General features: G+C 39.6%; 1 long non-coding RNA gene and 1 other non-coding gene across 3 annotated transcripts in view; both read left to right on the top strand.

The window, feature by feature from the left end:
- Positions 1-12,470, top strand: part of LOC138189136 (uncharacterized) — a 230,225-nt gene that overhangs the window by 9,562 nt on the left and 208,193 nt on the right. The window lies entirely within an intron of this gene.
- On the top strand, positions 1,246-1,346 carry LOC138189196 (U6atac minor spliceosomal RNA). Its single transcript, XR_011175959.1, has one exon. It is a non-coding gene; the product is annotated as a U6atac minor spliceosomal RNA (small nuclear RNA).

Here is a 12,470-nt window from a genome sequence, read left to right as displayed (position 1 = left end):
CTTCCGGTACAAGATTCCGGTTGAATCTAATGCTTAATTCTAGAAAAGATATCATTTATGTAGATTAATTATTTTTCAATGCGTACACTATGAATATCGGTGCAAAATTTTTCATGATTTTCTATGAATTAACATATTTTGAAATCTATCGGAATTAACTAAATATTTCCGCTTCTTTCGTAGATTCTGTAGATGTATTAAGGGGGTGTCCTGAATTAGAACGTTCTACAACAGCGTCTTTTTCTGATTTTTTTTGGAAGGGAAAGAAAGAAACGAATTTGTTGAATTTTGAGGTATGATTTTATATATATTTAACGAATACAAACAAATTTTGTTTAAAGTAAAAAGAAAAATTATAACAGATTTCTAAGCCTCTTTCATGGGCTGCAGGATTCAATCGGCGGGGAAGATCCACCTCGTAATTCTTGACCGTAACAGAAAACCAAAAAAGGAATAAATTATTATATCTTTTTCTAATAATCTAAATCTAAATCTTGAGGTTCAAATCTTCTGTTACAAATTATTAATTAGACCTATTTATAACTTATGCTAATCCGATACGTCATAAAATCTCTGCCAGTGCGATGGAAAACGCAAGGCTAGGCATCTTGAAAATAAGAGCATTAGAAGAGGCAGGAATACTTTTAGAACAGCCATCTCTTACTACAAGAATTATAATAGCAGCAGAAATATATTATTACGAGCTTCATAATAGATTTAATAATAATGATTTAATTAAGGGAATTATTTACCTTTATCCCTTGTATCTTGAGAGGGCTATGAAAAATGTACATCTCCTTCAAGAGGCTAATTAGAATACTTCCTATGATATGCATTGCCACATTAAGAATCAAATACTTTCCAATCAGCTAGAAGCTCGGCGGGGCAGCCAGCTACGCTCGTTAAGGCCCAGAATTGAAGACGACGCATCGCGAGTTCGAATCCTCGGCATTTGAGACGTCAGAAAAATGAACGGAAAACCCAAAATTTCTCTTTACAACAGGCAAGCGGTCAGCCCCTCCCTTGCTTGAGCTGTGGGTGTACTTTCTGGGAGTGCGCTTTGTTAAAGGTGTTTGGTAATAAGCACCCAAGGGCCCGAGGACAACTCGCACATTGGTTCTACCGTCGTCCCGCCCGTGGAGGTTTTAGCCGGTAAGAATCCGGCACTACCTTCTACCCATCTGCGCAAGGGTAGTAAGGTGTCTATGAAGATTTCCTCCACGTAAAAAAAAAAAAAAATTTTTTTTGTAGTATGAAAGGTGACACGTTTAACACTCCCGTAGACAAGGATGGAACACATATATAAATGGTTAGGTGAGATTATTTTCAATCAAAAATGAATTTTTGATCAATATCCAAACGTGTTATATTGTATATCAATTGTATAAATAACAAGAAAGGATTAATATATCCTTTTGAACTTTGCACGCTGCAAAAAAATACAGAACACATTTACTCGCAATATATTCCAATAGAGTTTCATTCGCTTGAAAAGACACAAAAGATTTTGTCGACATTTCTTAAACATGATCGAAATTGATTGCAATATACTTGCGTCTGCAATTTGCTACTGGAACATACGATTGTCAGACATGTACTTACATACGTTTAAGGCGGATCGTATCGTTGTGCCTTGGAGTGACAACGTTGTTTTGCTTTGCTAGGTCTAAAGGTAAACAAACTTCGAACAAAACATTATTGCCGTTATTTCTAATCGTCAACCGGAGTTACATTTGAACTTTTTATAATGCCATCGGTCGATACAAACAGATGAACGTCCTTTCTAGGACGATCATTATAACGAGTCATACTGTGGAATAGCAAGCGTAGAGTTGAACAGTAGCATTGAGCGAGCGACGATTACAACCGGCATACACTATCTCTGTACTTGTATTTAAAGTGATTTTAATATACACTGACTATTACAATTTTATCATTCGTCTCTTTAATAAACCAATCAACACGTAGAATGAGCCACGAGATGTTCCATATAATCCATACATTCCTTGTGTTTGTTTTCAAACTGAACAGTATCTAGAAGTTATCTGCAAATCCGGATATATTCCATCTGAAGCATTTATTTTCTGAGATTCCTTAGATTTATAGATTAGCGCAAGAAATATTTACCGATTATGCGTGTCACTGTACGACAAATGTTTGTTATATACTTATAACAATTATTGTGCCGATTTAAAATATTCATAACCAAGGTTATATATGTCGGAGATGAAAGGATATCGGGACCTTTCTTTAGAATGTTCGGAAAAACCCAATACCCCAATTCAGATGTTTACGACAACGACATTTAAACAATAAACGAAGAAATAGTTATGCGGGCACTGAATGTTTATGACGATGGGTGTGGGCTCGAAGTGACATAATGAGTCACCGAACGTACCGACGGTCACGGGAGGGACGTGTAATAACGGAAGTAGAAAATAGTTATACAGCTCTCCTCAAAAACAGAGATTGACCCAAGGAGTGGGAAAAGGACTATATAAGGGCAGTTTCATTTGGATTACGAGTTAGTTAGTTAGTCGTTGGGCGAATTGTTGATTGAGTTATCGAGAGAGTTATCCGAATCATGTATTACGTTGGCACTCGTCATTCCGTGGACCGTGGATTCGTTATCGAACCTGAATTCGTTGTCATCAACATCTAGACCATCCTATCGTCGCTATTACTTACAGCCTCTTGTAGTACCCACATTTGTACCAATAAACATCAGCTATAACCGCGATGGTAAATTTGAGTGAAGGTTCATCGAACGCCCAAAAATCCAACCTTAATCCGTCATATATATGTCGGGTTAACATTAGAATTTAGGGTGAGTAACGATTCTTCGTTTGAATTTGTTGAGAATTGTGGATCTTTGGAGCCGAGATAATGTTATAGGAACACTAAATTTACACTAACGATTCATATTAAAATAGTAATATATTTATTTCATGGACGATCCTTTATGTATTCATCGATACATACTTGCACTGTCTCAGCACTTTCTTCCATACCCGACTTTTAACCGACTCTTAACCGACTCTTAACCGACTGACTAGTTTACAGTCATCTGTTTTTCGGGATACCGTGCACACACATACCTCCACACACCGACACTCACATACAAGCATCTCTACTACGCATTTGACCCAGTGCAGCATAGAAAATTATACATATCTCAAGAGAATTAACCATCGTTTTACGAAGCAGAGATTATATTTGCACGAATATACAAGACTTTTACAAAGTATAATGAATATCGAGTTTAACGAATAATAAGTTTGACGATCGCTATTAACAATGTTCTTGGGTTCCAACGAATCCACGGTCAACGGGATAACTCTTTACTATGCGTATAATAATTTTCGGCACAAAATACGATTGCTGAGACGCTCGGTATAAACTGCCCGATGTGTCACTCTCCAAGGCGATCGCACGAATAATAAACTGATGGAAATTTTCCTCGCTGTACGATTGCATTTGTTCGTTATATACTCGTTGGAAGCATGAGAAAGTTTCAATCGTCGTTGCTAAGCAGTTTCTGCCTGGAGTTTGATTATTGATACAACGTGTGTCCCATTATATTGACACCTCCGAGGTACAATGCCATGTGGCTAGGCCCGTTCTTGAGGCCGTATGCCGCCACAACCACATTTCTAGGGAGAACCATACAACCACTCCACACCTCCGTCAGGCAAAACGTTTATCCCGTGACCGTGGCTACGTTCGGCGACTGGTTGTCACCTCGAGCCCATTCTCGCTATCACAAATCTCGAACAATTACAATCAGATTGAATGACGACAATTGCTTAATTACAGCTATGATAAAATCTAGATTAGGATGTTGCGGGATTATCCAAAATTCCAAAGGCTCCGGTGTTCTTTCATCTCCGATATATATATACAATATATAATGATTATATATGTATAAATTATATATTATTATTATTACATTTTTATTTTTATTTGTTATGTATTACTATTATATTTATATTACATTATTAGTATTATTTAACTAATATTATATAGTATATATTCGATAGTAATAATATTATAATAATATAAATATAATAATATATAAAAATAGTAATATTATTGAAGATGGTTGGTCGTGTGGTTTAAATGACCCGATATCTCAATATTGAAAACCGTCAAATATATTTTAAAATAACAGGTACAGAGAATGTTCGCTAAAACGCCCGGTACTAACTGATTCGTTCATAAAATCGCTCGAGACTGAGACTGAAAAACTGGTCATATCACGATCACGTTCGTTTATTTACGCTGATCGGGGGTCTACCGGAAAATTTAAATGCTTTTGTTTGACGGTAGCCAGTAACGGTGACATTGTACTACTGTGTATACTACTTGTAGCAGACTGCAGTAAAGTACATAGATTAATTCAATACAAAGTAAAGAATTATATATATTTACTAAAAGTTTCGGGCATTTTTCTAAATTACAGTCCTCAACTATAAATAATTATCTGTAAATTCAAATCCAAGCCTAAAATAACATTTTTTTTCCCAACTGTCTCTTCTCCAAATCTTATTCGTAACACCTTTTTACTTACAATAATTTTCCTAACTTATTCAAGCTATTGTCACGTAAAATAACAAAAAAATAAAAAAGGAAATTTATGATGAAAAAATAAAAAAAGGAAACTTTATTTTTTTCTAACACCTGGTTTACAATTTACTTCCGAGCTCTAGGCGTGACTCTTCAAAACTGACTCTTACGACTCGACTTCCGATCGAATTCGGTTATTTTTCTTTTGTCACCCCTCAATATCCCCACTATCCTAGAGTTTGTTAGGCGTCCGCGACTGTTGCCACGCACGCCCTCCTCTCGAACATTCGACGGAAGCACCGCTGGGATATCGATGGTTCGTTAGGCACTCCGCTTCGGCGATATACATTGTTGCCAAGTGCGGCCACATCTTTATCTCCGGTCTTGAACTGAGCTGATTGTGACACTATTGCAACGTCGACAAATTTCTCCAACCAACTCAGGAAACCCGAATCGCCTGGCACACGACACCAACTCCTAAAACAAAGGAATATGAATTCGGCACGTAGGCATAAGATAAACGAACATCTGGAAGGGCTGGGTCTTGATCGAGGCTTCAGCCTTTCGGTAACTGTCTAATTGCACACTTGTAATCTTATTATAGAATAAAGGTATCTGGAACTCTGGTCCAAGAACCCAACATTTTTTTTTTATTATTATTTTCGCATTATTTTTACGTGACATTTTGGCGACCCTGCCAGGATCCATTCGCTTCAGTGTAAACGAAATTACGATTTCGGTCGACGGACATCATTGAAGATCGAAGGATTCGGACCACTTGTGTTGTGAACTCTGCTACCAATAATTTACCACAGTGGATCAAATCAGCGAGACTACTGTTAGCATAGAACGAATCAACAGAACGAGTTTGACACTCAAACAACACCCTTGAACGTGCCACAGAGGAAAACACCGCAAAGGAACCTCGTTCTACGAACTTATGTATCAAGGTGAGAGAAATCTGGATTCTTTTAAACAATAGAACGCGAAAAGTTAGTTTCTCTAGCAACTCTAGCGAAGAGACAATATTCACAATGAACAATAAGAAAGATTCAAAAGGCGAGACAAGTTTACCCTCTACAAGTGGAGCCCAAAATAAGACGGGATCACTTGATTCCTCTACCAGAGCAATTTTAGACTTAGTACAGAGACAGAACGAAGAATTTCGACAACAATTTAACGAAATAAAGAATGCATTAAGATTAGCCAACGAAGAAAATAGAAAGCGCGCTAACGAAATAGAAATATTAGGTAGAAACCTCTCTCGTGTTAAACTATCACAAATAGACGTAGAATCAATTGAATTTGGTTCTGTGATGACTAACGATAATGATAATATATCAGTATTAAAACACCATACTAATCCACCTCCACCTATGCCACAAAGACCACCAACATACGTCCAACCATCCAATCCAACAGCTGCAAACTCTGGAAATCTAAAACCTGAAATTGCATTAAAGTGTATTCCGATACTAAACGGAGAAGATATAGGTGTAGAAGATTTTATTCGTGAAATAAAAGAAATGAGAATGATGTGTGGCGAACAAATGTTGTTATTAAAAATGATCAAAACAGAGAAAATTGTAGGAAAAGCTGCAATGGCAATCCGCAATATCCATATTAACGAATTTGAAACTCTGTACGAAGCATTAAGACGTAACGTAGCTACTCAAGCATCAGTAAGAGAACATCAAGATCAATTAAGAGAAATAAGGCAAGGATTAACCGAAAGCGTGCAAAATTATAACATTAGATTTCGACGTGCTTTTAACAAGATTCAATACAGCGTTAACAATGAATATAAGGACGAACTCGACGAGCGATGAACGATCGACTATACATGGACTCTGTGACTGACTGCATTTAGCAAGGACACTTCCACTACAATAGAATGCCATTCGGGCTCAAAAACGCACCTGCTACCTTTCAAAGAATGATGGATACCGCGTTGAGAGGTTTGATTAACAATCATTGCTTCGTTTATCTCGATGATATCATTATACAATCGATACAAGAACATAATAAAAATTTAGCCTTTATATTCCAAAGACTCAGGGAAGTGGATCTAAGAATACAACCAGATAAATGTGAGTTCTTAAAACCCGAATTAATTATCTAGGACATGTAGTGACAGCAGATGGAGTAAAACCTAACCCTAAAAAGATGGAAGCAGTAAAGAATTTCAAACTACCCAAAAATGCTACAGATGTAAAGTCTTTCCTTGCGCTAGCTGGATACTATGGAAAATTTATTAGAAACTTCTCTAAAATTGCCAAACCGTTAACAGAACTAACTAAGAAAGACATACAATTCCACTGGACTGACAAAACACAACTTAGCTTCGATACATTTGTTGAAAATTGTGGATCTTGATAACCGAAATAATGTTATAGGAACACTAAATCTACACTTGGAATTAATATTAGAAGAGTTATATATATATTTGATAAACGATTCCAAAGATATTCATCGATACACACTTGCACGCGTCGCAGCACTTTCTTCTTTACCCGACTGTTAACCGATTTAATAGTTTACATTCATCTGTTTTCGAGACACCGCGCACACACATACCTCCACTGATACCCACATACAAGTATCTCTACTACGCATTTAACCCAGTCCAGCACAGAAAATTATATATATCTCAACAACATTAAAAGAGAAACTATGCCAAGCGCCAGTATTAAAATATATCGACTATACGAAAACATTTACGTTAACAACGGACGCCAGTAACGAAGGTTTAGGAGCCATTCTTTCACAAGACACCCTTGTTGCTTCGTTTCAAGAAGATTAAATCCCCCTGAACGAAATTATACTACAACAGAAAAGGAATTATTAGCTATCGTTTGGGTAGTTAAAAGACTTAGACAATATTTACTATATATTTATCAAGCTCTTAAATGGCTACACAACTGCAAGGACCCCTCTAGCCGATTGATTCGATGGAGACTAAAATTAGAGGAGTACGAATATGACATAGATTACGTAAAAGGAAAGGAAAACACAGCCGCTGACGCCCTATCCAGAATACACGCGATAACACAAACTAACGTTTTATTAAAACAATTCAAAGACTGGGAAAAATCAGAAGAAATACCAAAATTATTAAAACTAACATCTAACAAAGACAACTTTTTCCAATTAACAAAAATATATCTAGGCCCATATGACGAAACCGCATGGTTACAGAAAATATCAAACATACTTCAAACAAGTAGAAATATCGGAATAGGAGATAACAACTTAAACGCACAAGAAAAAGCACACATAAAAAGACATCTTTTATTATTCAATGCCCAACGCGACGACATGGAATTTGCTTACAAACCAATACAGGGTTTAAGTAAAGAAGAGGTAGAACAAGTACGAAAAGAAAATCATGACTTGATAGGACATCCTAGAATACAAAAGACGTACGACAGAATCAGAGACAAATATAATATCCCACACCTAATGGACAGAATGAAAACTAGAATAGGAACTTGCGCGCCGTGTCAAACATCAAAGACTGCTCGGATAAGAGGAAAGGAAAAACCACAAATAACTGCCACCCAATTTTCTAATTGTCTAACGACAAAATCGCTATGGATTTGATAAGTCCATTGAAAAAGACCAAGATAGAAAACCAATACATTCTCTCTATACACGATGAACTAACCAAATATTTAATACTTGTACCCTTAAAAACAACAGACCCAATCAATCTGGAACGCTTTACTGAATCACTACATTTATATATTCTCCGCACCCAAACGTATATTAACCGACAGAGGACAAAGTTTTATTAGCGAACTAATGCAACGATACGAAGAAGCATTTTGAATCAAACATATAAAAACCACCTCATTCCACACGCAATCCAACGGAAGCTTAGAACGAACACGTGCTGTAATATCCGACATGTTAAAAGCTATACAAAACGACAATGAAACAGAATGGGATCAAAACCTAAATTTTGTGTGTCTAGCATATAACATAATGGTTCATGATGCCACTGGATATACCCCTTTCGAACTAACATTTGGACATGAGGCCAATCTCTCCTCTACCATATCCCAAAATCCCCAAAGAACATACGCTGATGAGGTTAACTTCAGGAAACGAGAATGGGCTGCCAAACTACTTAAAGCCAGAGAAACTCTAATGAAGAGGAAACAAAGATATCAAAGAGATCAAAGAAAAAAAATTATTAAACCTCAATCCATTTTTAGAGAAGGAGATTTAGTATTAGTTCATAACGATCATAAAGAACACAAGTTAGATACTGAATGGCTAGGGTCATACACCATTGAAAAAGTAAAAACCCTTTATTACGAAATATTGGTAAATGACTCGATTAGGAAAATACATCGTAATCGTATTAAACCTTACTTTCCAGGACGGTATTCACCTTCTTCATAAGTAGCTGTGTTATGTACTTTCTAGTTGTACATACCGGGCAGATGAAATACCTGGGTCTTGTCATCGACAGCCAATGGACGTTCAAGCCGCACTTCGACACCCTGATTCCGAAGGTGTCGGTGGCTGCCTGCTGCCGAACATCGGCGGGGTGGAAGCTGCGGTGCGCCGACTATACGAGGGCGCCGTTCGGTCCCGAGTGATGTACGGGGCCCTGTATGAGCGGACGATCTGATAGCAAGTCGTCGCAGTATCCTGCTCCTGAGGAGGCTGCGCAGGGTAACCGCCATCAGAATCATTAGGGGATACCGGACGGTGTCCCAAGTGTCGGCGTCCGCTCTAGCCGCGTCCCACCCGTGGGAGCTCCGGGCGCTGGTATTCCAGGTCTTTGGTTACGGGTGCTTTCCTAGGCGTAGATTTATCGCTACACAGTAGCACCCATAGGCCATAGGGATTGGGGTTACGCCCAACCAGCGTGCAAGGCACCCAGTGCCTTGCTACCTCGATTAGCGAAGCCTGCAGGGGCTGTCACTCGTCTCAGGTCAAACAGAAAACATTCTAAGCCCTCGCGCCTCTCCAGGACGGTTCTGCAGCAGGTGGGACGCTGCTCACCTGCCGAAGGCCATTCGGGGCGAGCCAATACCCCTTAAATCGGTCCTCTTGCCAGCATCTTGGCCATCAACCACTGCCACCACGAGTCCAAACCCATAATTGGCCGAGCAGAGGGGTCGCCTCCCGCTCACATTCAGGGTGACCCAGGTGCTCACTGGACACGGCGTGTTCGGCGAGTATCTGAGAAAAATCGGACGGGAGACGACAGACATTTGTCACCACTGCGGTGAGGACAGGGACACAGCGCAGCACACGCTGGAGCTCTGTCCGGCGTGGGAGCTGCCCACTACAGTCTGCGGCACGGCATAGGAGAAAGATTGACCCCCTTGGCGATTGTAGAAGCGAAGTTGAGAGGGTCACAGGAATACGAGGCCGTCCGCCTTTTCTGCGAGCGAGTTATGCTCGCGAAGAGGATGGCAGTCAGGCGGCCTAGAGCCGCTTCATCGCCGTCCGAACGGACCACGACCAGAAGGGACGATAGCGCTAGGGGTAATGGCCCCCCTAACGCCAAATTCAACAGTCAGGGAATTATTAGGACTGGCTTGAACAAGAGTACGCGGGAAGGGGTGCAACAGAAGTTAATTCATAAGAGGTTCCTGGAGCACGCCTGTCATACGCGTAGGTTGGTCATCGTGGAGTTTTAGTCGCTAGGAGTCCGACACTACTCTGCTGTTACGTGATTATTAGAACAGCGGAGTGTCCATGAGGATTTCTTCACGAACAAAAAAAAGAAAAGTACATACCGGAGAGAACGGAATTTGTATGTGTATGTCGGGTTTACATTAGAATTAGGGTTAGGGCCGTGAAACGAATCTTCGTTTGGATTACACATTGTCGTTATGCAACAGAGAAGACACTGACCAGTGCAAATACGATCATCATAGAATCGGAAAAGCAACCGTGGCAATTAGACACTCGAAAAAACAATGACAATGATCCCAGGCTCAATAACGAATCCGCGGGCAACGGGATGATAGATGACCATGCTCACAAAATAGTTTATTCGGACTCTTTGCTAAAATGTGGAATATCCACAGAGCGTACAGACACTAAGTAACTCGCTAATACGACCTCACGAGAGAATGACTTTCCGTCGTGATAATGCTGCAGAGGAAAACTATGATGAGGTGTGTCTAAGGACACGAGATCATCGGATTCGTCGAGGATAGCCTTCGTTCAGAAGGTGAGGGAAATTGGCGTTGCTGCTAATTGGTCAATCTCCACATCGGTGGTTAGAAAAAGATACTAGCCGCCCTCGAGGGAAGTTGCTAGTGGGAGACGCCGTTCGTTGAAAAATAGGTCTCTCCTATCTTCCCGTAGCTGGGACAAAGATTGTTTGTCTGTCTGAAGGACTTTAACCAACTAAATCTTAAGATTTATAACGGGCCCTCAGGCTAGCCGAACATGTACTGCGAAGACGCATCGTCATCTGGTAATCATCTTACTCGAAGAATAGGGTCTGCGTGTGGCTAGCCACGGGACAGAAACCGTTGGAATGTTTCCTGTCGCGTGCCGTCACAAATATTTCTTTTAAGGGGAGCTATAGAATTACTCCATACCTTTGTTAGACAAAGCGTCCATTCCGTGACCGCGGCTACGTTCGGCGACTGGCTGTCGCCTCGAGCCCAAGCTCATTATCATAAATCTTGAACAAATATAATCGGATCGAAAGACGACAATTGTTTAATTACGCCTATGATAGAATCTAGATTACGGTGTTAAGGGATTTTCCCGAAGGGAAGACGCCGATGTCCTTTCATCTCCAACATATATATGTCGGAGATGAAAGGAAAGCCAAAGCCGTTCCTTGGAAATTTTGGGAACATCCTCTAGTACTCTAGCCTGGATTTTATCATAGCTGTAATTGTTCGAGATTTGTGATAGCGAGATTGGGTTCGAGGTGACAATTGGTCGCCGAACATAGCCACGGTCACGGGATGTACGTTTTGCCTAACGGAGGTCTGGAGTGGTTGTATGGGTTTTCCGAGAAATGTGGTTGTGGCGGCATGCGGCCTAGGAAGCGGGCCTAGCCACGTGTGATACAGTGGGTCATACATTCTATTACTAATCAAACTCCAGGCAGAAACTGTCTAACAACGGCGTTTGGAACTTTCTCGATGCTTCCAAACGGGCATAGAAAAACAAATGCAATCGTACAGCGAGAAAAATCTCGACGAGGCTGGCATTCTTGCGACTGCTTTGGAGAGTGACACGTCGTGTTTCTGTGCTTAAGATCAGTCTACGCTTAGTAAAGAGTCATCCCGTTGGCCGTGGATTCGTTTGAACTCAAAAATATTATTAATAGCGATTATTAAACTTATTGTTCGTAAATCATACTATTCATTGAACTTACTATTCGTTAAACTTATTATTCATTAGACTTATTATTTGTTAGACTTATTATTCGGTCAACTTATTATCCACTAACTTAACAAATAATAATTTGTCAAGCTTATTATTCACTAGACTTATTATTTGTTAATCTTTGTAGTAGACTTGTGTCTACGTGTAAAAATAATCTCGGTTGTGTAAAACAATGGTTAATTCACGTGAAGAGTTGTTACGCGCCCAAAATTCCAACCTTAACCCGACATATATAACCAGCATAAAAAATGTATTTAAGTTTCATTAATAAAATTAGACACTAATGACTTTACGCTTTTAATTTCGCTAATATGCCACACTGTCCCTAGGCCATAGTTGTACACACAGGTCTGTTAACTGCTGTAAAGGAGATGAGGTTCTTAATGTTGTAAGATGTACTTCACAAATCGGCCACCATTGAACACTGCGATCGAGTAGCTAGGATTTTGTGTTTGGCTCCATTCTTCGGTGAAAACACGAAAGGTAAAGAATATAAACTAAAGCAGTAAACTTATTCAATA

Source organism: Bombus flavifrons, chromosome 18 (genome assembly GCF_040668555.2).
Source record: "Bombus flavifrons isolate JBK064 chromosome 18, iyBomFlav1_principal, whole genome shotgun sequence".
Lineage (NCBI taxonomy): Eukaryota > Metazoa > Arthropoda > Insecta > Hymenoptera > Apidae > Bombus > Bombus flavifrons.
This window is presented reverse-complemented; position numbering and strand designations above follow the sequence as displayed.